A 5,224-nucleotide genomic window follows, 5' to 3' on the forward strand; every position below is an offset into this window, starting at 1 on the left:
TGTTCTTGGTTGCCTGATTTCTTTCCAACCTCCTCCATGGGGGCCTTTGCAGGCATGGGAGGGACAACACCTTGTCCCTAAGCTAGCTACCTAACAGTTCCTTTATTCAATGGGAGGTCCCCTTTCACACTGTGTGGAATCAGACACCAAAAACGTCTCGAGAAACTCCTACAGGTAAACCAGTGAAGAGAATATTTTGCACCTCACACATCATTTTCAACATCACCCGTCTGAGAAGAAGGAAGGGACTGGGGCAGAAGCACAGACAAGGGGCTCAAGCCCCTACCAGGTGTCCTCAAACTACGGCCCGCGGGCCACATAGGACATTTATCTGGCCCGCCGGGTGTTTTTGCCCCATTTGTTTTTTTACTTCAAAATAAGATATGTGCAGTGTGCATAGGAAGTTGTACATAGTTTGTTTTTTTTTAAACTATAGCCCGGCCCTCCAACGGGTCTGAGGGACAGTGAACTGGCCCCTTGTTTAAAAAGTCCGAGGACTCCTGCTAGACACTGCAAAACCCTCAGATGTTTGGGAGAGAAAAACAAAAGGACAGGAAGTCTTCTGGGATGGAGAGGAACAGATGGCCTCTGAGCCAGCTCAGGTGGCAGGGACAGGAGGACCCCAGGAGGTGGCAGGTGAGCCCTGCCGTCCTTGCTGTAAGCAGGGGTGCCAGGCTGGACTTGGACCTGAGATCTTGGAGAACAACCCCATTTATAAGACCCTCCATTAAGAATGGCAGAGGTAGAACCCCCAAACTTACCAAAAAATCTCCGGGGGTATGGCACCCTAAAAAGAACCAAAAGGACCCCATCATCACTAGAGCCTGAGCCTAAAACCATTAGTAGCACTGTTTTAAATAGCAAACATCATCATCATAGTAATTGTCATTATCCTAATGATAATTAATAAAACAATGTCAAGATTCTATAGCAGAAGACTATTTTTTTTTAATTTGGAAGCTTTCTTTTTCCATTTATGATTGATTCCGCTTGGAATTTTTCCATTTTATGTTTTTCTGATATGCAATTTATTAATATCACTTCTCAGCCATAGCTATATCACTAATAGACCAAAAGCAGATATTTTTAAGTGGGAAAGAGAAATAGAAATGAAAAGTTAAGGTCACCAGGTAGTATATGATGATAATATGATTCAAATCCAGTTCTACCTGACACCAAAGCCCACGCTTTGTATAACCTCTATAAAGTTAATTGACCAGAAGCTCTACTCATTAAAACTCACTAATGACTTCCCTCTCTCCCAGAAAAACAGCAAGCCGCCATAGCACGAGGACCCTGTAATGACCCAGTTCCAATGCCTTACCTTTTAATCACTATACACAGAAGCGCCCCTTCCAGTAAGGACCTCGCCTACAAAGGATAACTTTAGTGAAACAGAAATATATGCAAATGAAGCCAAGTACCTATCAATGAATGAATGGCTAAATTGTGGTATAAAATACAATTGAATTTGTCATACCTATAAATAATGAGGAGTCTGCAAAATAGCTTGCAACACTAATGAATTTGGAGAACACACTGAGTAAAATAATCCAATCACAAAAAGACAAACATTGTATGAGACCACCTTTATGAATATGGACTAGAATTTATGAATTTGAATTATGGTGATATCCAAGAGTACGAAATATTCTATGGACTTCCAGAAGAAAGAATAAATCTGCCTTGGAAGAATAGTAGTGAGCAAGCTGGGGACCGTTTGGCTACCCGACCAGAGCTATGCCTATAGCAAAGGAACTTATGTATACATATCTGTATGCCATATATGAGGAGCCCTGGTAATGCAGTGGTTATGCACTGAGCTGCTAACATCAGGGTCCACAGTTTAAAACCCCCAGCCACCCCTAGGGAAAAAGATGAGGCTTTCTACTCCTATAAAGAGTCAGTGTCTTAGAAACCCACAGGAACACTTCTACCCTGTCCTACAGGGTTGTTATGAGTCAGCATCGGCTCAACAGCAGTGAGAGTTGGATTGAGATGCCATAAATGAGGGGAGATCTCCCACACCCTCCACCACCAACCCCCAAAAGGAAAAAAGCTCCACTAGGCGGAGCAATTGCAGTACACATTTTTTTTCCCCTAGGAAAGCATCCAGCAATTCAGGCTGAGTTAGTGCACCCAGTGGCGTCACCTGGAAAGGTTCTCTCTGGTCACAGTGAATTTTATTGTGAAAGCAGTTTTGCTCGAACCTTGTCTTTTTGTGATGGCAAATGTGTATGTGTGTGTGTATGATTGTCGGTTTAGGAGAACAGCACGCAGCTGTGAAATTTTGTTTCCTGCTCAGGAAAAACACAGCAGAAACTTGTGATTTGAACACAGCTGTCCCCACAAGACAGCACTATGGGGAAAACTCAAGTATACGAGTGGTTTTTTCATTTCTAAAACCTGAAATGCCGACTGATGAGAAACTTCATGTTGGACTTCTGTCAACTTCCTGAACAGATGAAAATGTGACAAAATTCATGTACTTGTGCTCAAAGACCAAGGATGGACCATTGAAGAGATGGGGAACGTATATGGACTATCTTGGAGATCAGTTCAGTGAATTTTAATAGAAGTTTTGGGAACGAGAAGGGTCACTGCCAAATTTGTGCCTCGGGTTCTGACTGACCAGGAGAAAGAGCCTCCTGTGGAAACATGCTGTACTTTGAAAGAACAGCTCCAAAATGACCCATACTTCTTTTCCAAGGTCATGACTGGTGATGAGACATGGTACTATTCTTACAACCCCAAAGCAAACATCCATCAAGTCAGTGCAAGACTCCATTGTTACCTCCCTTACCCTCAAAAAGCTTATCAAGTGAAAAATCAAAGATCAAGACAAAGCTCATTTGTTGCTTGGATGTGAGGGGGATAGTGCATTGGGAGTTCAGCCCACCAGGTCAGACTATTAATCAAGCTTTCCATTGAGAGGTTCTGAAAAGATTGCATAACAGTGTGTGACAAAAAGGCCTGCTTTGTGGCAGACAGGGGATTGGTTCTGCCACCACAACAATGCACCTGCTCCTGCAGCCATCTCAGTGCAGTGCGCCAGTTTTTGGCAATAAAACCAGCATGCCTCTCTTGCCCACCCACCTGACTCACCTGACCTTGTTCTGTGGGACTTTTTTTGTTTCCATAAATGAAGAGGGACATGAAAGGACCGCGATTTGACAAAGCAGAAAAGGTGAAGGGGAAAAAAACTGAAGGAGGTGCTGTCCACCATCCAAACAGTTGAGTTTGAAAAATGTTTCCAAGAACAGAATTGCAGATTTGACAAATGTATTAAGTGTAATGGAGAGTACTTTGAAGGTGATAAGGTTGCTTTGTAAAAAAATTTAAATGCATAGCTTTGAAAACAAATTCTGTTTTGGGGGGTCTGCCTTGTATAATCTAAAAGGGAGGGAGCCTTGCTGGCGGAGTTGGTTACTCACAGAGCTGCTAACTGCAAGGCCCACACCGCAGCTCTAACCCCTGCCTCTCTGAGGGAGAAAGAGGAGGCTTTCTGCTCCAGGCACGATTTCCAGCTTCAGAACCGGAGGGAGGAATTCCGCTCTGCTCTGTGCCCTGTGTGGTCACTGTGAGTCTGAATCCACTTGATGGTAGTGGGTATCAATATTAGAGGGAAAAAACAGTAGGAGGGGAAGTTAATGGTACTATCATGAAGGAAATATGATCATCAGGTGATATATAACTATTACATATATATTATATAACTTTTATATAACATATACATTCTAGTATATATTATATATACATATATATAAAGTCTTATATAACTATACAATTTTTATTTTAAAGGAGTTTACTATGGCATGAAAAAATACTTGTAAGTCAAAAACAAAACATTAAATTATAGAATAACAATACTTAAAACTATACATGGAAAATAAACTTCAAAATTCATCAAAAAGCCTAAGGAGTTGTTGGTAAGTAGTGAAATTTTCCTTTTCCCAATTTTCTACATTTTTCAAGGTACAAAGATATAGTGTATAAATATTATTTTCACATTGTAACTCAATGAACTATTTAAAAAAAATAGTTAGCAATATAAAACCACCAGCTGCTCCAGGGGAGAAAGATGAGGCTTTCTAGTCCCCTAAAGAGTTACAGCCTGGGAAACTCAAAGAGCCAGTTCTACCCTGGCTTACAGGGTTGCCGTGAGTTGGCACTGACTCAGTGGCGATGAGTTTTTGTTTGTTTGTTTCGGTGGTGTGCAGTGCTTAAGCACTGGGCTGCTAACCAGAAGTTAGGTGTTCTGAACCCATCCAGATGCTCTGTAAGAGAGATGTGGTCATGGGTTTCCTTAAAGAAACCCTATGCGGCAGCTTGAATCTATCCTATAGGGTTGCTATGAATCACATTCGACTCGCGGTAACAGACTCACTGGAAGGAACCAAGCAAACTCCAGGTCTGGGGTAAAAGATGTTCAAGAAGAGTGAGATTGGGAGTGGAAAAAGAAAAGCTTGGTATGTCTTTTGACAGAAAGTCAGGAAGCTCTCAACGCTGAGGGATGAGCAAGCCAAAAGGAGGTGGGAGCCAACTTGAAAGAATTACCACAGAGTGAAAACATATCAATATTATCATATAACAATCCACAATAATACTTTTTAAGAAATCGTCGTGTTTCTGAAAATAAAAGAATCAAGAATTTAACCTGCTTACTCCGCATCCACTGTGTTTTAGAGTAACACAGGATCAATGATAGAGGATGTTTCTTTATAAAACTGTCAGATCATACATGCAATAGGAGCGCAGGAGAATGTGCCTTTGTGTCAGTCCATTCAGATGTACTGGACCCCACGTGCAACAGAACGAAATGCCGCACTGTCTTGCATCATCTTAACGAACAATCGTTGCTGTTGGAGCTCATTGTTGTAGCCACTGTGTGGGATCTAGCTCATGGGGTCTTCTTTTTATTTTTAAAAAATCATTCTATTGGGGCTCTCACACAACTCTTATCACAATCCATCCATCCATCCATTGTGTCAAGCACATCTGTACATTTGTTGCCATCATCATGCTCAAAACGTTTGCTTTTTAATTGAGCCCTTGGTATCAGCTCCTTATTTTCCCCTTCATTGCCTGCCACCCCCCACCCCTCATGAACTCTTGATAATTTATAAATTATTATTATTTTGTCATGTCTTATACTGTCTGATGTCTCCCTTCACCCACTTTTTGTTGTCCACCCCCCAGGGAGGGCGTTATATGTAGATCATTG

This window comes from Echinops telfairi, unplaced genomic scaffold, assembly GCF_000313985.2.
Source record: "Echinops telfairi isolate 266 unplaced genomic scaffold, ASM31398v2 ScPeMD7_7467;HRSCAF=8505_1, whole genome shotgun sequence".
NCBI classification, from domain to species: domain Eukaryota; kingdom Metazoa; phylum Chordata; class Mammalia; order Afrosoricida; family Tenrecidae; genus Echinops; species Echinops telfairi.